Source organism: Osmia bicornis, chromosome 15 (assembly GCF_907164935.1).
Source record: "Osmia bicornis bicornis chromosome 15, iOsmBic2.1, whole genome shotgun sequence".
NCBI lineage: Eukaryota > Metazoa > Arthropoda > Insecta > Hymenoptera > Megachilidae > Osmia > Osmia bicornis.
This window is the reverse complement of record NC_060230.1, coordinates 5572528-5594126: the sequence shown is the minus strand read 5'-3', so window position 1 is coordinate 5594126 and position 21599 is coordinate 5572528. Positions and strand designations below refer to the sequence as shown.

The following is a 21599-nucleotide window of genomic DNA, read 5'->3' as shown; positions in this document are numbered from 1 at the left end:
GATGCATGGTAGATCCTCTAATAATTATTGCCGTCTTAACGCGTTTCAAATTACCCCTGGAAGAATATATTGGAGGATAAAAATTCTTTTGAAGCAAGAATATATTTTGCTCTTTATACTTTCAGATAATGTAACATGGATTCTACTTGTAAAATTATGCAAATTATTCTTGAACAGTTACGTGCTATGAATTGGAATTTTTAATATAAATATTGAACTTTTATTGTTTAATGGAGTATTCAAATTGGGGCTTTCTCCATGGTCCGCCGTTTGAGGATTAGGACAAGGATGAATATGTTTAATTTACAACTGATTCTTTATTTTATTTTATTTTATTGCCTTTAATTTACCTTACCTCAATGCAAATACGCTTCTTCAAGAGATTATCGTTCAACTTTAAATATTAAAGTATAAATTCTGCTCATCTCCTTGTGCCGCGTAAACCTTTTGAACGTAAGAGGAAGATCGAGTTGAGCACATGTTTACAGGGACTTTTCTCGTTATTTTTCCGTACCAAAGCCAGCCGCTGTCTGTTCAGTCGCGTTAGAAAGCTAGTCCCCTTGTTTCTCGCTAGTAGATTTAATCTTATCAAAATCCGCGGCACGTGGATTCGTAAAAAAAGAAAGGGCCGGGACGAGCGCGAGACAGGGCTTCGGAGGGCGGAAACCTATTTCAAGCGGAGCACAGCAGAGAGCTTTCCCGTTAGTTAAGATCACAGAGTTGACTGTAGGATTAGCGAGAGGTCCGTTGCTGCTTTCGAGTCTCGTGAAAGCTGAACAAGCACGCTAATCCGACGGATGTGCTCGTCTCTGAATGTATCGACTGGTGCGATGCTCGACTTCTGGAGACTTTAATGCGCGATAACGAATGATCTTTCCCTTTAACCTGGCAAATCCATGAAACTAGAAAGTCCTAGCTTTACTGCTTACTTTCTTTGATATCTTAGGGTACCTGTAGATATCTTTTTTTTTTAATTGTTTAAAAAAATTGTTCGTTGTGTGATTGAAAATTCTATAATTTTCATTTGACTTTGAGTAATATAACACTAATAGCTTCAGCATTTTAATTACATTTACCTGACACTAAATTTATTCAATCCCTTCACCCTTCTCCAGAATTACCATTCAATCAACCAAAAGTGGCCACAATAAATCCTCCGTCGCCCGAAGTCACTGACAAGAAAACAAGACTACAGAAAGCATATTTCCCATCACGGTCGTGTAATTGCATCTCTGACGGTCTCATCAATTACCGCCATTCAATCTAAGCGTCATCTAGAGTGTATCAACTCGTATCGTTTCCATCGATAAATTAAAAGCAGCGGAACGTTGTTGCTGGCTTTCTAATCGCGCAATAAGGAGCACGGTATCGGGCGAATTAGGATAATAAAGCGGATAGCCTGTGGACAGTCGATCGGTAATTACACGGGACAGGGTAATTTCCGAATGAGCGAGAAACGCGGCGAGTTTCGAGAGCGTTTAACGCCGGTACGAGCTTATGAATTACAGAGCGGGCCCTGGTTTATCCAGGATTTTCGTTGTGCTCGTTAACGATCATCGATAGCGCGTAGGTAGATCGATCGATTCCCGCGTCGAGGCTCGCATAAAAATTGTCGAGAGTGGCACCCTCCTAACCGGGTGAACGACTTTATTTCACCCATAAAATGCACCGTTTAATTAAGTGCCGCGCCGAAGTTGCCTCGTCCGTGGCTAGTTTACATTTAATCCGGACGGTCCTTGTAATTTAGAACCCGTCGACCGATGAAAACTGGCTGAAAGTTGCGTTGGAAAATGCGTTATCGTCGGTCCGTGCTATTGTCCCGTTGTTCGACACGCGAACAAGAGTTGCTCCAGTTTACCTGGAATATTAACTGTTCCTATATGTTGCAACTTGTTCGCACCATGGAGAACTGAAAATGAATGGATGAGGAAAAATGGAGACTTTTAGTAGGACGTATTAAAATTTGGTACTATTACAATTCTTATTAATATTATTCAAAATTAATTTTTCTAATACTTTTACTCAAGGCCCAATCACTGGGGATTGCCATAGCTCTTACAATATTAACCTTCCATGGAGAGATCCTCAATTTTAATTTTAATTTGTATTTCATATTACTTTCATTTTCTAAATTTTACACCGTTCTTTTGAAAATTATTCTGGATGAGCAACGAATTGTAGGTTCATATGGGAATCGATTAGAGGGAGAAAGCATCGGAATTCGAGCAGGAAGTGAATATTCTCGGGAGTATGCAAGAGTTACAGTTGCAATGCAAACAATCATCGAATCCCTCGAACGCAGCTTAATCCGGAGTAATCCTCGATTCCGGTCACGCGACCTATTCCCTGGCATAAAATACTATCGTGCGTTGTAATTCACGCGAACGAGATAGTTGTAAGGTTCCGGCATGGCAGATTAGAAAATATAAATCGCTGGTCCTTGCCTTGGAACGTACTGCTCTCTCTCTTCATTTCGTTTCGCCCGACGCTTGAACGTATTTCGAGGCCCCAAGCCAGATAAGAATTTCGTGCAGATGCAATCCACTATTCCTCCCTCCTTTTTTCTTCTTTTCTTTTATCTTTCTTTCCTCCACACCGACGAGATTAAACCTGGAAAATAGGGGATGATACGTTACGCGTACGTAAGGTCTTACTTTCTCGGGCAGTCAAATTTTTACTATTGTTATCCATGCATCGAAGGTGTTCATTAAATTTTCAGGGAATTTTGTCAAATTTATCGTCCGTTTTTATATTTCTGTTTTATTAAAACTGATTTTCCTCCACTTCCGGAACAACTCTCCTCGAACTCGGAATAGTTTTATGCGAACGAGACAATTTTTTCGAAAAATTTCGAACCTCTAGTCGTTGGTTGAAAAATATCGAAATACTCTAGAGTTGGTCGAAGGAGCACGTTATCGTCGAGCGTGCAAAACGGTATCGCGAATCGCGTACGATCCGCTCTCGACGGAATTTCAATGAGCAACCGAACGAAAGCGTGGAGGAGGAAAAAAAGAGGAGAAAGAAGGAAACGAAGCTTTCCGTTCGAACGGGGTTTGCGCTGCTCGAGAGGCGCACAATGCTCGATAAGAAGGTCGGGTTCGATGAAAATGCATTGCCTGGCCGCACGAAAACGCTCCTTAATTCTTGAGTGGCCTCGTGTCACGTCGCGGCTGCGGCAAAACGAAAACTCGACGGGTAGCTGCATCGAATACGGGATAAAAAGGGGGTGGAACGGGAGGATAAGTTCGCGAACGGGGGTGAAACGAGCGAGGGTGCGTTTGAACGTACGATAGCGTGTCACAGCCAAGCGATAATTAGGGTTTTTCTAGCTTTTTCTTTCCTTTGACATCTGCTGGGACGCGTCTGCTTTCCCTTTTTTTTTCCGGCCGACGTTCATGCTTTTTCCTCGCGCTACAGCCGGGAAAAGGGAAATGAAAATTCTTGACGACGAGCGTCAGGAAAAAAGATATCCACTTTGTCCCCGTTCCGAGACTGACAGAAGGCTTTTTTGTGATTTTCTTAAAATGTGGAATGAATAGGGGGAGGTTATTAATTTAAGAGGAGCATAGAAAGGATGTGAAATTGGGGTACAGGGTGCTTTTAAAATTAATGGTATAATTTCATTTAGGTTGGATGCAATATATATTAAAATAAACAAAATATAATAATACAAATAATATATTTACAATTCATACAAGATGTTATAAAATAATCATTACTAATATTCATTATTAACATTCCATTAATATATAGGTAATTATACATTTGCTGACAATTGTAATTATTCAATAATTCTATAACAAATTTTAAATTCTCAAAAATAACCCCTGTCTATTCAAACAATATGATTACCCACTGACAAAGTAAATAAATAATCCACAAAAGTGTGGAATCGATAAGCGGAAAGCGCAGCATTTCACCAGGAGCAGACAGGAGTTTCGTTTCGGACGAACGCCTGTTTGCGAAAGCGTTTCTCATCCCCTAACCGCGTTCCCCTGGAATCTTTTCTCGACTATTCCCGTAAATAACCGAGGCGGTGGCATTTCCATGCGTTACAGCGTTGAAAATCCAACGGAAACGCGAAGTCGCAGGTTCCTTTTGCGCTCGTTCGACCATTGAAATACGTGTTTCGTAGAGGATTTACCACGCCCATTGATACGAGCGACCGACAAAACCAGCCGGCACTGTTTACGCGGTCGTGCCAACACGGAGAATGTTTTTGTTGTCTATCCAGCTAACCTCGGCGCCGTAGATCAACGTTGCCCTCGGATCGTGTATCGGACAGGTTAGTCTCGCTTTGGTTTCCGTCGCGACAGCCTCGTTAAAGCGGCTTGCCGTCGCGAGAATACGCGTTTCAAACCGCACCACGTTTTTCCGCTGGAAAACGTTTGAGAGCTTCGAACCGTGCGCGACTTTGTGCCTCTTTTGCGATTTTATTTTCACCCGTTCTTTATGGTGTTCCGTGTGTGGTGCCGGAATAAAACAGCGAGACGACAGAAGTGGCTGCTACAGGAGTGGATCTTGGGAGCAAGGGTTAGGAAATCAATATTACATATTTCGATAATTATCTTTGAAAATTTTCTATTTTTATTGAACCTTTTCTTAAATAAGTAAGAAATAAGTTAGGGTGAACTTTTCTTCGGAGCCCAAAAATTCTGGCCTTTTATTTTTTATCTTCTTGAAGTATTTAACGAGTAGAATCCATCGATTCAGAAGTTATGCCTGTGTAAAACTGAGCGTTTTTAGTGTATTTGACAGGTCACTTTGACGTCATATTGACTTGTAGCCCGTTGTCGTCCAATGGAGTCGTCGTCGGCAAAATAGAATTTAGAAAAGGCAATAATTTTTGGGTCCCTGAAGAAAAGTTCAGCCAAGAAATATAATATAATGCGTTTCTCAACCCTCGAACATCGGACCATGGAGAGAGCTCCAATTTTAATTTAATTCTATATCTCATATTATTACCTTTTGTTTAAGAATTATACATATATTTAACTTTAGTGATCAATAATTGTATATGTTAACCTACACGTCTCTCATAAATAAGTTAATCAAAAACACTGGTACTCGAAAGAAAAAAAAGGGGAAAAATACAATTTACAGAGGGAAAGCTGGGAATCATATTCGAAACAATAATCTGGTCGATGAAAGGCTCGGAAACAATTGTTCGAATACCAGCGTAGCCATCAGAAATATAAACAAAGGAAGTTACAGAACACCTAAAGCAATAGAAACGTATGAACAGTCAACGAGTTCGTTAACGTTCGTCGAATTGTGAGAGTATCGTTGAAAAAGTTTGTTGATCGATCGGAAGGGTTCTCGAGGGAGGGGGTCGCAAAACGAGCCGAATGAATAGAGTTTCTGTCGACGAAAGGTCCTTAAATCTCGAGGCAAGCTACGGGAAATCGTAGCGAACGCTTTATTAAATCAGACACACAGTTACGGGACTGTAAGTAGGCTGGTAGAAGCGTGCCGTTGACGCAACGAGACTAATTACGACGGATATGTGCTCGAGCTCTTGCCGGATACTTGCAGCTTTGCAACACCGTTTCATGATTCTCTCTCTCTTTCTCTCTCGAGGTATAGGCTGTTTTCGCTATAACTCAGAGAGTCTTCAGAGAATAAGAGAAAGAGAATTTACTAGATGTGTGTGTTTATGTGTTTTTCGACTTTGTGCCAGAGACACGTTCGTCTGAGATGTCTCGCATGAAGAAGAAAAAAAAAAAGAAGAACGAGTTATTACGCTTAGAATGGCTCGTGGTTATTAACACGCTACCTCTGTTACTTAAAATTACTTAGGGCTTCAGCAAGAGCGCAGAAGTAATTAAAGAGTAGTAATTATTAACGCTTCGATTTTTCAAATAAAATAGAAATGGAAGCTTGTCGAATAATAATTATTCATCCAAGGGATGAAGGGTGATATTTGACGACGTGTACAGAAGTATCGAGACCACGGTGGCTACGTAAGTGGTTCCATTAAAGTTTCAGGGTTTCGATCGAGAATGATGGTATAAATTACACGTTCGATTTTCGTGGGGTACAGCGAAATTCACGAACCGAAGGGTGCCGATAAATTTTCCAGGTTAGACCGGGTTCGCGTGGTTCCGGAGCTCGCACAGCTCGCTGCGTAATTTGTAATCTCCAAATTCTCTTCGTCCACGCTTGACTGAGAGAATTTAAGGTCCTTCTAACGAACGACCATAGTAGTTCAGATTATTTACACCGTGATTCAAAGTCGATCGTGCGATCTAATCGGGAAAAATCTGTATTAAAATATTCGAATGATATTGACGATCGAATGGCGGACCATGGAGAGAACCCCTGTGAAAATTATCATACAAATCTCTAAATTGAATTTCAAATTAATTCCCCGTTCTTATGAATGAAACGTCAACATTTTTTCTACAAATCAAAATATTGATCAGTTCGATTGGCGATGCTATTAGTTGGAATCCTCGACGAATACCTCTAATTCGGAACAGCCGAAATTATCGTCAGCTGGATTTCGTTGGAAAACGAAGTGGCGTCAAGATAATTCGCAAAACGCGATAGAGCGAGAGGGAGGTGAAAAGTGTCGGTCGTGACGCGATACCAATCGACGTCAGATTAATTGGGCCCATAAATTCGTCACAGGGTGCTTATTAATCTTTTCGAAAACGCTCGCGCGTCGATTTAATGTGATTCCCGCATGATTCGGGGATTGATGGGGAACATCGGTAGAAGGGGTATGGTTTAATATTTCAAGTGGCGTCCGCTCGACAACACCCGATAAATCCGGAATTATTTTAATTTCGAACAGCTGCGATTAAAAGCGTTCGAGCTTTGGCAAGATTTATCGTTTGATAACGCTTTGTACCACTGTTCAGGTAATTGTTATTATCATTTCATTTGCAAAGTACAAACTCCGCATCTGAAATTAAATTGTAATCGGTCAAATTGTTTATTAATCGCCGAGCAAAAGTTTTCTGTAAGGGAGACTCAGGAATCTCTGAAACCCCATTGATTCACTATGAGCTTGTTAGCAATGATCGTTGATGAATAAAACAAATGATCGCGTTTAAATTGCCGGGGCAATAGTAAGACGCGTCTCGTCATAAATTTTCATAAGCTCATCTTTATTAAAGCGACCACGAACGAGGGACAAAAGTGGCTTGTTTCACGCAACGGAAACTTCTTCGATGCTCGCGTAATTAATATGCCTCCTCTTTGTGTCGTTGAATCGTTCGCGATATCCCGATATTACGATCGTACGCCGCCGCGCCGGCTGAATACGAGATCTCGGAGTATTAAGGTGTAGCTGAGATGAAGCTTGAGTAGTTTTCGGGGTTGAAAACAAGGGTTGCGTAAGGGCGAGCTTGCGGAGTAATCGAGGGAAAGAGTTGAATTTAATAAGGCTATGTGATAGGAATGTAATGAATTCTAATTCAATTGAAATCTTACTAAACCTCATTAATTATTTATAAAATAAGGTTAATTTTAAGGACCATTGAATTTTTTGTATAATAAAAATAATATTTTATTTAACGTGAATTTCAACAACGCATAGCTTTTTAAAACCACTCGTGGCATTTTATTTCAACGATTTCGGAATCGAAAACAGCTTCCCATTCTCAAATTGTATTATAGTTAATAATAATTCTATCGATAACGATCGATCGGTTAAATCGAAAGGTTCACAAAGAGCCGGTAAACATTTGTGGAAAAGCATCGCGGCTGCGGTAACTCGATAAAAATTCGCCACCCACGGATCCCGGATACTTAATCCAGCGGCCGATTGATAAACCGTAATATACGATGCGTACAGGGTAAAAGTGGACGAGAGGGTGAGAACGGAAGTATCGAGCAACAAGGGTGGCGACACGCCGCGTCGAGTCGAGGATGAAATTCAGTTGGTTCGTTGGTGCGTTAACAGATTTCAACGTGTAAAACTCAATTTTCTCCGATCGCGTTTTTTCGTCACTGTTACACCCCCTCTGTTCACCGAGCCGCGGCTCGCCAGGAATTTCATTTGCTACCCCGTTCAGCCAATTAAAAGGCGGAATAACCAGACGCATTAAACCGATAACGCGACGGGGATTGCAACAAATCCGTGTAAGCGGTTTTGTTACTTCTACCTACGAACAACGAACACTTTGTTCCATTTTAACCCGTGAAAATCGTTCACGTTGATTCGTCGATGAAAGAGAAAAACTTGATTTTCTTTCCTTTCACGATGTAAAAGTTAATCAACGATTCCTGGAAATTGTGCTGTAAACGGCGTCAGTTGATTTTTCATTTCTTTTTTTTTTTTAAATAACTGTTAAAGGGTTATTGAATAGAGAGTGTCGAATTTTAATTGAATTTTCTGCTTCTTTCTGTTCATGAATATTTAAATTGAAAATATCTGCCTTAGGTACAAAAGCACACAAGTTCCGAATCTCGGTAATAACCAGGAAGTCACGTTCATGTTAGCTTCTTACAAGTTCAACGCTCTCAAAGTATTGTATAACATTACAGAGCTTTATGATTCGAAGAACAAATTTAATTTTCTCCCGAACTGTGCGTGTACATTTAGTATCTTCATTATAATAATTAATACTTAATTAGTTCCAGTCATTTTGAAATGATTGATCTCCGATATTACTTGGAAATACAAATTACTTTCATGAAGAGCATCGAGTTCCAAAAATGTTTCACTTTATACTATTGAAATGATTAGTTGCTTTAAAATTGTTAAGAGAATAATACATAGAATAGTCCATTGCTAATAGCACTTTAAGTACCCTAAATTGACCGTAAAGATTGATTACGACTCCAGGAAACAATCTAGGCAAAACTAATCTTCCTCTTCCAGGAAGCAATATTCCCCAATTTTCCACCATCACGTATTTACCAATTACCATAGTAACTATGTCTCGTTCCATTTTTCGTGATTCAACAATCAAGTAACAGTAGACTCTCGTTACATTGCCACGTGAGCGATTTGACGAATTATCAAGCATATTAATGCTACTTCTCTACTATCATAGTCTACAAAAATAAAATATTTTTATCTCCCTTTCCCTAAGAATTTGGAAGCTTGACAAATTTTCTGATCCTACAATCCCATTGTCGGCAATATAACGAGACTCTACTGCATTTCGAAAATTCCCAAGAAAATTGTATAAAAACCCATCGAACTTCCAGTATGTACTTTAAACTGACCCCAAGGATTTCCTCTTCCAAGAAGCAATATTCCCAATTTTCTACTACGATGCACTGGCCAGTTTGTACGCAATCATAATTCCAAATTTTCCGTACTGCCAAACACAATATTCTTCCATGAAAACGGTCCACGTATCACGATAATTGCGCCGGAGTCAAGTTATTAGAATTCTTATCGTGAACAAGGGCATCGTATCATCCAGTGTGTAACTGACAGTATTTTCGTGGCAGAAATTGGATCGAAAAAGAGAGGAGACAGAATTCCATCGATTGGAAAGGTCCTCTTTCGTTTCTCGTTTTCTCGATCCTTGTTCATTGGTTACGATGTAACGACGAAAACTAAGCTGGTCCTCACGAACGGAGCTCGAGCATTCATCGGATGTGACGTTTAAAAGGTAGGAGGACAATTTTGATGGCGTTTTGGGGTAGATTTTAGGGATATTCTGAATGGCGTTCGATGAACAACGAAATTCGTTTTAATCAATTACTTGTTGTCTTTTGACGTGTAACAAATAGAATTTACCTTTTATTCAGATCTTTTTATAAACTTATTTTCCACCTACATTTTTTTAATAAATTAATAAATAACACAGCTAGGATCATTTATGTTGTATTTCCACGTTGCATTCAAAATGTTACGAATTCGTGATCGACGAACAATGTTGATCATTAACGAGCGACAGGTAGAGGAACATAGGTTCGATTCTTTCCTAATAATTAGCCGTCCAAGGTGAATGGCGTATGATATCAGTTCGTAACGAAAGCTTCAGGATCTATTCTGACACGGCATATCTCATTCGACAGAATTATGTAGTCTATTGTTGGTGGTGGGCAACGGAGCCTCTCGTGCCGTCCAATCAAGCATGAATCATCCGGTTTCAGTTTCCTCCTGCATCTATTACCCAACGCTGTCAGCCGACTAATTTGCTGGTTAGTTCATTCGCCGCAATTATGATCGTCCCGCTGTGCGTACACGAGATCGATGTCAACCAACGAGGATAAGTTTATTCGAGCTTCGACGTTCTTCTGGATAATCTAAGAGAAGAAAAATCGACGTTGATCGATCGTTACAACGGCAAAAAATTATTTTTGATAAATTGCAATTGAATAGAAGAACTTGGAGTTTGAAATTAAAAGAAAATTTTAAGGAATAGCGCTTTCAATAATGAGATATTTTCTTATTTAACGCCTCTCGAATGGCGGACCATGGAGAGAGCCTCAACTTTAATTTAATTCCATATTTCATAGAATTAATTAATTATTGCGCATAGAGTATGCTAGGTTCGAAAAATTTTACACAATTCAGATGGGATGCACGAGTCCCAAGAATTTGAGATCACCATTGTAAGTCTTAAACGAATCTTCAATGAAGCTTTCAACTGCTGTCTGATGAAAATCTGTCCACGCTTGCGGTCGTCGTGGAAAGTTTCCTCGAATTTATAGACACACCGGTTGTGAACGAAAACGGGAGAGAATAGCTGTCGAAGCGAGGTGAAAATACAGCTTACTTTGTCTGGAAGGCAGAACGTGTTTCTGCTCGAACCGAGGAAACAACCAGGAAAGTTGATTGAACCAGACTTCTTGAGGAAACTCTCCACAGCCATTCAGTTCATCGATATCCGCGAATAGCCTCGAGAAATTTGCCTGATTCGAAATCTAAATCCTTCTCTTTTTCTCTCTTGATGCTTGCTTTCCTTCTTTCCAAATGGATTCTAGAGGGATACGGGATTGTAGTAAAGAACGGTGATTAGAGCATCGTTCTTACGGATAAACCTCAGTGACAGCGTGCCCCTTTTTCTTTGTTTTCCCCGGTGTCTTAATGGCTCAGCAAGGGTTCATTACATTTGATGCAAATTTGTAGCTTTTCATAGGGCAGAGACTTTTTTTCACTTTCAGTTCTTTTGTTAGTCTGGTCTTCAGGACCAGATTAAGATTTCTAGAGCTCGAGGTTATCAAACAAATTGCACTTGTGTCGAAATTTTCAATGTATCAATCAAAATCATTTGTGGTCGGGATAATTCTTGATCTTCAACTCGAGGTGGAATCAAATGGTTGTTCTCGGAATTTGAAAATCGTCTGTGCACGAACCGAGCTGGCCAACGCGTTGAATCGGCCATAATTGCGACACGAACGAATTAACCAACGAATTAGTCCAGTGACAATCGTCGGATAATAGGCGGTGGAAGAGACGGAGGGAAAAGGGTGTCAAACCGAACGATTCGTGGCTAATTGGACAGCATGAAATTTCGTTGTTGGCACAACTGTATGATCGATGGATTTTCTTTCCCTGGAAAATTGCAATGGTGCGTTATATCGACCAAAAATTAACCGTGGAATCGGTTAATTTTACTAGACGATCTTGAAGAAAAAAATTCAACGAAAAGGTGAACTGTAACAAACAATTTATTTTTGTAATTTCCCTCTGAATACATTTTTTAATTACTTTTAATCAAGATATTCGTGTTTAGTCTTTTATCTTGGAGATGAAAGAATTATTTACAAAGGAGAATTAAAGCAAATTAGTTTCTTACTGAATAAAATATAAATTAGGAGGAGTTAATAATATAGTGAATTTTATTTTTGATTATCATTAATAATTTGAAGAAGGAAATTAAAAAATAAATGTAACCACTTACATTTATTCATAAATTAAGTCAATGATTTCATTCATTAAGTTTCCCTAATTACTCCGGAGGTTTTCCATTCTACCCTCGGTTCAGATTACATTCAAACGTTTTTATTTTCTGTTCCGTTAATCCAACCCTCGTTTCACCGTTCTATTAATTCATTAATCATCCCCTTTACAAATTCACATTTTGACATTACGTTTTTTCTTTCATCTTTTACCATCCTCTTGGACGAGTGTTCACCCTCGTGGTGGCAGGGTTAGTTCACACACCGACTTGTTTACCCACCCTTTAGCGAAACGGGGGTGGCGAACGTTCATTCGTGTTTTCAGAAACGTCTGCCGTTTTGTTTTTCGTCGTCGATGTATAAATCGTTCGCTGTATCTTTCCACCCCCGGCCTCGAGTGCTCGAGTGCTCGAGCCTGCGCTCGCGCCTGTGTATCCTTTTATTTCTTCGATCAATCTTCGTTTTTGCCAACCAGCCAGCGAGCCAACCACCCACTCTTTCCCATGTTTCGAGAACCGACTCGTAGTTTTTTCTCCGCGGGAGTCGCGATCCTATTTACTGTGTTACACCACCGATTCCAGCTAGCCCGTACGTGTTCAGATATATTCGAGTAACAATGTGTAGGCCCCTCGTAAATTCGTGTTTCTTTCCTGTGATTGCATCGATTGCACGTTCGAGTGCGATGAGGAAACTGTGATCGAACAGAAATTTCATGTGTCATCTCCCATGTCCTCTTTCTATTCTGCTGTTTCGATCGTAAACCGTCCTGCAGGTCATTAATTACTATTCTAAAAGAAATTTTGTCTTTTTTATTCTAAAAATAAAATTGAAACCAAAATGCAGTAATTTTGTACAATCTCATATACGCCAGCCTTCTGCTACCTTTGCATATAAAATTCACCCCTAAAATTACATCCACGTTTTACGATAGCTATACTCCAGCGAATCTTTAATATCCTAAGAATCGAATATTTTTCACGCCTCCTCTTCCACCCTTCTTCGTTCGCTCCATATATAATTTTATATTTCTTCAAATTATCTTCCCCGTCCCGACGCACCCTTCTTGTTTCTCCTCTCTCTTATCGGCCCATCTCAACCCCCGCATTTTATAACTCCACCGTTCGTGAAAGGGTTTTTCCCCCGGCTGCCAGAAAAACGTTTCTCGTAAACACGAGAGCATCGAAAACTCCCTCCATAGGCATTGTGGGTAACGCTTAATGCGACCGAGGCGTCGTTCAGACGCCATGGTACACACCCCTTAACTACCCTCTTCTGCGTTGTATCCCGGTCTCTCGCTTATTTTTATTTTCTTCCTTCCTTGCCCGGTATTTTCCTGAAGCTTTCCTCGTGCTTTTCGCACACACGTACATACGTGTACTATGTAGATTCTCGCGAGGAGAGTTTTCTTTCGTCGAGAGGAACGCTTGAAATTTTCCGCGACCCGAGAGACGCACACGAGCCGGGTCCATTTTAATCCTTACCCTTTGGTCACTCTGCCGACTTTTGCAGGGCTCGTTCTACTTTTTTTCTAGCACCTACTAGTTACAGCTTTTCATACTTTCCTTACTCCTCGTTGCCGTATCGTCCACTGTTTTCTTATGCTCGATGGTTCTTCGCAATGTTTCACCCTCTGTCTATTCTTATCCAGGGCAAACGAACGCATTATGCTACTTTCCTTTCTGCTTCAGCTAATTAGCCCCTTGCCCTATATGACAGTTCAATTTTTATTTTTATTTATTTTAGAATTCAGTCAACGAATTAGCTGTTAGCAAAAATTATAGGAAAGAGGGTAACAGCAAAACCCTTTTAATTCTTATATTAAATTTTGCTTTTCTTTATAACAATATTTAAAAATTTGATATCTGAAATTTCAGCCCTGTAACTACGTAACGTTTCGAATAAGTTTTTCCAGCATTCGTACAATGTCCATCGTTGTCCCATCGTTGTTGTTTCTTCTTATTACACTGTTCTCTGTACGAAGGAATTTTTTTTTTATTTCCACCGTTGTCCGCTCTCTGGCAGCCACGAAATCCCTTCAAACCCGAGCGATAACTTTTATTGTCTTTATCTTTATCTCTCCGTTCTATCGGTGTCCCTTTTGTACACCCTAAAACACATCTCTTCGTTCCTTTTTTTCTTTTTTTTTAATTGCACGCTGCTTCTTCGTCTCACCCTGTTACGCTGATTAACTCGCTGTCCGACTGTGTTCTTCTCTTTTTCGGACATTGTCGTTTCTTTTTTTTTTTTGCTTCATTCCTCGCTGTCGGATTATTGTCCGTTGTTCTCCCTTTTTATTGGCCCTTCCTGCGCTGACAGTTTACGGTCTCCACCCTGTCGTAACTTTTACCCTTGCGTGCCCGGACTTCTTCCGCTCCGGCTTGCATCGCCACGGAATTTTTCCCTCGTTGTATCAGACCGGGGTGTCTCTATTGGGAGCGTTTCTTTCGCTCGAACGCGACGCGTAAAGAAGCGGACACGCTACTTGTACACTTTCTTGTTCGCTCGTTTCACGACACTTATCGTCAAAGCGAATGAACTCCTTGAGACCGAGGGTTGAATTAAGGGTAGTTTGGAATTTTGCGAAAGGCTTGAAGCGATATTGAAGTTTGATGTACCATTTGTTTTTTTATATAGAGCAATATAAGGGTTGTTTTGTTTAATATCTTTCTTCTATAGATACCATGCTGATGTTTTATATTACAAGAATTCCAAGCAGAAGGGTGTTTAACACAGTTACTCATTTATTTCTCAGCTCAAAGAAGCAGCTTCATCGATCTCACCCCTTTACAAATTCATTAATTGGTTCGTGCAAGCATTGCAAGATTTGCTCGATTACCGATTCACTTTCTGACTAAAGCGTTCACTAATTACTTCGTTCGACTACTAATTCACTTCCTCGCTAGAACAAATCATTATTTACTTACCGGTTTCCCTCTTTCCGGGTCCTCTTTTAGACTCTTCTCAATCGTCGTACGGCGGACCGTGAAGAGAGCCATGAATTATCTCTTACAGTGTAACTCAAGAGAAGATTTCTATTATTTTCTTTTATTCCTTTCAATCGATACTTATTTCCTGTATCTCTTCTCTTCTTTATTCTCACCTCTATATTTTTCCATCTCAGTATCATATTTCTTCTTTTCTTACCTCTCCATGAAAGTTGTATTTTCCTTTTCTTTATTTCTCCTTCACCAACACCCTCTTCCTCTTTCTCGGCTCGAATTTCTTCACGTCCAAGAGATTTCCCACTGTTTACACTTTCGTTTCTTTCCTTCCCAACTTTTCTTTCTCCATCCTTCTCCTTCGAGTTACCCAATCGTTAACTCTTTCTCGTTTTTTACTCCCTTTGTCTCGTCCTTTCGTTAACTGCCCCGTGCTTCTCTTTTTCCTTCCCGTATATACGTCTGCGAGCGCGCGCACGAGGGGGTTGGCGCTCAGTCGAGGGGCAGAGAATATTATTCAAAGCAAGATTTACATTTTTACGACGCTACCGTTTTCTACCAAAACCACCAACGGGAATAGGAATTAGATTCATTTACATACATATATACGTGCACCGCCGCGCGACCACCACCTACCGAGCCTCCTCGCGTAAAGGAGATTAATGCCTTGATTAGTTCGTTTTCCACGACTTATCGCTTCTCTAACCCCGTTTCTCTTCTTCATTATCCAACCAGAGATTTTCTTTTCCGACGATACTCGAGCTTATCCCCCTTTTTTTCCAAGATATTCCAACTCTTTTCGTTCGAACCACTCGCTTTGATACATTAACCCTCGACTAAGGGTAGTCGGGTCAATCACCTACGAAAGGTGTATCCGTTGAAATTAGACATCGAAATTGTTTAAACATAAACTTCAGAAAGTTTATGAATAAAGTAATTGGAATCTAATTAATTGTTTCCCTTAATTGGTACATTCTCTTGGTACTTTTATCAAAGAAGAAAAGAACGTAAAGCTAGTACTTTATCCAAGTTCCTTCGGATCTATTCAGCAATCTGTGAGAAACGAGAGTTCAGCTCCTTTATACAAGGTTTGTTGATTGATTTACTAAAGCTTTTCTTCGCGGCATCAAAGATTTCCGATAACTGGATCACCGTGAAAGGCTGGTGCTTACAAGATCACCGGTACACAGTTACAAGATACCTTTTCATTAAATCACCAACTGTTTCGCGCCGGTGTTTGAAGTAAGTTCCCGATATCCTCGGTACTGCTTGTTAATTTCAAACGGGAACAAGAAGTTCGAGGAAATTTTAATTGAACGACTCTTTATACCGTTAACCACAATCCCTGCGCTAGTCGCGTTGGTAATCTTCGATTCGTTGTAGGCGTCGAAATATGACTTTGTAAAGGATTCGAAAATCTTTGGATATTCTTGAAGAATATCTGGAGAAAGCATTTTACATGGTAAAAGCAACGAGACTATCCTGCATACGTAATGAAGTTCAAAGTCCAACGAGAAACGGGGTTACTAGCTTAACAGGGCTTTCGTACGTTTAGCAAGAGCGTAATCCTGGAACCGCATGAATCGTTGATTTAATGCAATTTTAATGAATGCGAATTTGTAGGGATTGTTAATCGCCGTGGAAACACAAACCATGTTGCAATAAACGGTGAACGGTGAAAATAAATTGATATCTTTTCTTCAACTTCAATTAACTCCCTTCTATTCGAAGTGATAAAATAAATTCATTCATTGTTTAGATTATTCATTAGAATTATAATAACGATGTGATGTGATAATTGAAGGTTTGTATTAAAAAATAATTAAGATCGCGGATGGGAACAGATGTCAGGAACAAGAAACTTAATTACAAAAATTGAAGATGAACAGTTTAATAATACTTACCTGAGGATGCTGATAGTTGGAAACGGGGGATGGAATGGGGTTGGAAGAAGTCCAAGGAAAAATTAATCAACAGTCCTGGAAGAAACACTTACCTAGTACGTCGCAATAAGTTATGCAAGATCAGTTGGGAGAATGCAATTAAGAACATTGAAAAGAAAATTGTCTTAGGATGTAATTATCTCGACCTGGTTTCGATGGCATGCGATAAATGATGCGTCTGTCTTCTTTTTAAGTGAGAAAGATTCTCCAATAATCGCATACAATAGATTCATAAATTCGATGATTCTTTTATTAACCCTTGCTCAACCAACCCTGCGAGTTTTAAATCAATATTATATTTTATTTAGGAAGTTTCGTCTATTTATTTGCGAAATACATTAAATTATAAATATTCGTCTACAAGGTAGACCTAGTGTCCGATTAAGGGGAAATCTGAGGGGGCTGCAACACTGGGCCCCATTTTGCAGAAGGCCCTGATTTTGGACCCAGAGGAGCTGGGTAGACCCATAAATAAGATAAATTTAATTAATTTAATTTTTTAAATATGGAATATTTCGTAGACGTCACAATTGGGGATGAATTTTTAGGGAACAATCGAAGAGTTAATTATATTTCATGATCTCGTTGAATACTGAGGATAATCAAAAGATAATGCGAGATACTGTCAATGGACCTCTATTCAAGTAATCTTTACTCTAGAACAATGTTTCGTTTAACTATATCCTGCAGTTGCCACGGCTGCTCTTTTATGCGAAACAGGTGTGCCAGCGTCCATTCGACCGGCTTTCGATACAAAAGTCAGAAGCAATTTCCCGGGAACTTGTGCTAGGTTCATTAGCCTCTTTGATTAGCTAATTTTACTCTCGACATCGGCGATAAAATTCTGCCCCCGTATCGACCGTTCTTTAGCGTTCCACTGACCCGAAGTATTTGTTTCACTACCTTTGTTAGCTAAGTTTCCGACGATAATTGCACGTTCGAAAAGGTAATTGATAATATCGAAAGAAAGTAATATGAAAAATTTACACTTCAATTTAGATAATTTTATTTTTGAAGTATTTACTTGATTACTGATTTAATCTGAAAAAGGGGTGAATTATTAAGGAGTTAGAAAACCCAAACTAGATCAGAGTGCATTAGCCACAGCTAATACCAAAGATCAAGACCACACAGAATTCCATATTAAACACCTTGAAAGCACAGGGTGCCTAATACACTCGATTTAGGAGTGACTTTACCGCAACATCGTGGATACATGAAACCCGATGTAAATAGCTTTAGACACACACAGTTGACACTGGACTCGTGGGATTCCACATAAACAGCGAGACCTGCAGGATTCTATACAAATGATAGTGCACTCTTGAGGCTATGAATTCATGGATTCTAAAAGAAACGAATATACAGTAGACTCTCGTTATATTGCCCGGGACAGGACTGAAGGAGGGGACAATTTTTCAAATTTCTAAGCTCTCATTTAAAGAAGGTAGTAAAAATGTTAAAATGTTATTCAAGAAATTATTTTATCCACTTTATACACAAGAAACGTTTATAGAAGAAATAAAAATTGATTTCAATTTGAAAATAAAATTTGAGTAGCAATTATAGGAGTGATTCTTTAATTAAAATTTCCATTGCAGTGATGATTAATTATTATAAAGCAAGGAGAAATCATAATAGCAAATTTCACAGCAATTAGCTGGGAACAGCGGTGGTGAATCATGCCTGGGGAGGATCCGCATACGAATCGATCAAATCAGCCGCGGGCGTTCTCGCTGCGCAACAATCTATGCGGAAATTAGTCGGCGAATGGTAATTAACGTCTGAACTGGTTCGTTTCGTCCTAGCCAGCGAGGAACTTTGTTTATGAGCTTCTTGGCTAGCCGAAGGTCATTAGAAACGTAATATCGGCTAGTAAACGCTTTTCGTGGAAATTGTGCGGACATTACTCTGTTGAATATGATAAATGAAACATTGAACCATACGTACAATATTTTTTTCATAAATGCATTTAGAATTGTTCTTATTTTTGTATATTTTTTATTTAATCCTTGAATAAATCAGCCTGAGTCAATCGTAACTTAAACTTACCAAACATATACAAGGATATGTAAATTGGCATTCTCTCCGTGGTAAAATATCTTCAGCAATTTCTTTTTGATATTTTCACAATTTTTCAATAACCATAGCAGAGTATTATATTGCCCTAAATGTTCTAAATTATTTTCAATGTTTCTTATGATACTTCATCCACATTCTAGATATCCGTTGAAATTACTCGCAGTGACATAAAAACTGTTATTAAAGCAACCCTCGCACCTTGCTGACAACACATCCGTAATAATCCCCTGTGGAAAATTCACATATACTCGTATCTGGAGTCGGTGAAATTAAGCGTCCCATTCTTCCCTGGGTTGAAAGAAACCAGGGACGAGAGTGATGGTTCTCTAAATTCAACCGACGACGCCTAGCTCATTTGCATACTTCATTCCGTGCACGAAACACATCTCTCCAATCGTTTCGTCAAACAGCGGCAATCCCAACGGAGGACTCGCCTTATATCGAGAAACACGTTGCTCGTTTCCTTTTTTCTTTTTCTTTCTATTCCCTCGGTCCCTTCCAAACAGCCTAGCTGCACGGAAGTTAATTGCGCTCTTTCAGGCTGGTTGGCACGAGCGTCGATTGAAATTTAGCGCGGATTCACGAGAACCAGACTCGGGTCTCGTCGTTTACATACATTATGAATTTCTTCACGCCTTCCTGACACGATTCCGTCGACACAAAGTCTCGCGTTTTTCGCGGCTCGACGAAAAATGAACAGAAGAAAAAGAGGCCGCGTGTCCTCGCTCTCTTTCCGTTTCCGGCTTTTGCTTGTACTCGCGCGAACAACCCTTCACTCGAGAGTGTCGACAAGAGAAAGAAAGAGAGAGAGAGGGAGAGAGAAAGGGGGAAAAAAGGGAAGAGAAGAGGATAAGAGGTAAACGTTTTTGGAATTGTAGCAACCCTTGTTCGCCGAGGTGCAAAGACACCCTCCGCCTCTTTCGAGCAATGGCTCCTTCAGAAAGCGAGACCAACCTGACGGAAACATAAATTTCGGTTCTCTGGCCCCGGTGAGAAAGCTCTTTCACGACGATGGATGAATTTTCAGCCGTGGTCGGCGACGCATTGTCCGGCACATCGTATCCCGGATTCGGCACTTGATTTACCGCTCGTTTCGTCGATCCTCTCCTGCTCGAGCCTCGTACGCTTCGAATCGGTCGCTTTTCAACGAGAAATCCTCGGTGTAATGCTAGATATTCGCTTGCGATCGTACGGGGGGAGGGAAATATGGAAGCGGAATTTTGACGCGGATATTAACCCTTATCCGATCAAGGTAATCCCACGCTCTTCCACTCTCGTGCACTTAATTTATTCAAAAATCTAATTCAACGCTACTCTATCTCCAAATATTTCACTCGAAATATTTGAAGGAAAATTTAGGAGATAATAATTAAACTAACTCGATAATGATTCAAGGAAGAATTTCATTCATTAAAATTCAACCGTATCGTTCTACCGAGTACTCGACAACTTCATCCTCGTTTCCCTTTTCTCTCTCGGGTCTAAATAAAATTTCAAAGCCTCCGCTTCTCCAAGAAAAGATCTGTTTATACATTCTTCGTTTTATTGCACGTTCTATTTAACGCGCGTGCATGATGTCCGGGAAACAAGGGAGAACGGAAGCCGAGAAAATCCGCTGCCGTTTCCGCTTTAGTTACGTTATCACAAGCATCATTTCGTAACGCGAAGTTACTTCAGAGATCTTTCAGAGAAGGATACGCCTCTTGTTCCATCCGCTTCTTTCCTTTTTCCCCGCTTGAAGCGCGAATCGTGTAGCCCAATATAAAGCGGGCCAGTTCATAAACCGGCTTGAAAGCTATAGCTTGAGGGAAAAGAAGTGGACGAGGAACTGAAATGAAACAGGTGGCCACTGTGTGCGTGTTATCAGGTATTTCTACGTTCTTTCCCTCTGGTAATGTTACAACAATCGTATTAAGAATTAATATGGTGGGAAAAGTAATTTTTTTTAACCCAACAACAGCGGAGTCTGTAAAATAATTGGGTTTTTCTCCATGGTCCGCCGATAGAGAGTTCATTCTGTAATTCAGACGGATGATATTCAATTTAATGTATTTTTTAAATAAATTTGAAAATAGTCAAGCGATGACTTAAACTGCCCCTAATTTTGTATAAAGAATATTATAGTATAAGTTTGTTAAAATTGGTGCTATCAGTTGCAAAGACTGATCCATTTAATGCGAAGAAATTGATAAGTCTTTCAATCGCCTTAAATAATCATTAATTCAGTTTGGCAAATGAAAATTCAGCGATTTTCCAATTCTCACGTTGTCTCTTATCTTTGTTCGCAGGTATGTACGGCTTTCCATGCAGTTAATCACCGCCGAATGGCTTAAATAACGAGAAGCTAGTGCATCCGAGTGAGTATATCTTTCGAAAACAGAATTTTCCTCGCGATTACCAAAATCGTTAAAGCGACCTCGTTAAGGTACCAGCTTAACCGCCTCTGTTCCTCCGCACCCTTGAAAAATTGGGTGGTTTCGCGTTTTAAGAGTGTTTATTTGAATTTTACGACGAGCTTCCGGTTGACCAGTAGCCGAGGGTTTGAAAAAAAAAGAAAGACTACTTTATGCGCGGTTTTTCTCGGTTAAACGAAGGAGGTACTATAGAAAACGCCGGGACAAAGGTGAACTTATTAGCTCGAAACTTTACTGAACTTTGCTTTGTTCTTCTGCTGCCCTGTTTTAAACGTTCTCCACTCTTAACGGTGCCTCGCGAATACCGAATGAACGAATTCCTTACACGAATATGTACCCATTCCGTGGTTTCTTCCTTTTCCCATGCTTCTATTGTAGTTTCAACTTCTCGGATCTTTTGTCAT

General features: G+C 39.9%; 1 protein-coding gene across 6 annotated transcripts in view; it reads left to right on the top strand.

The window, feature by feature from the left end:
* Positions 1-21599, top strand: part of LOC114877542 (nephrin-like) — a 279693-nt gene that overhangs the window by 168635 nt on the left and 89459 nt on the right. The window contains exon 1 of one of the 6 annotated variants that reach the window (XM_029190230.2): positions 4312-4533. The exons of the other annotated variants lie outside the window; for them this stretch is intronic. The gene's annotated coding sequence lies outside the window, so the exon portion shown is untranslated. Of the gene's footprint in view, positions 1-4311; positions 4534-21599 lie in introns of those variants that run through there. 6 annotated transcript variants of the gene reach the window in all.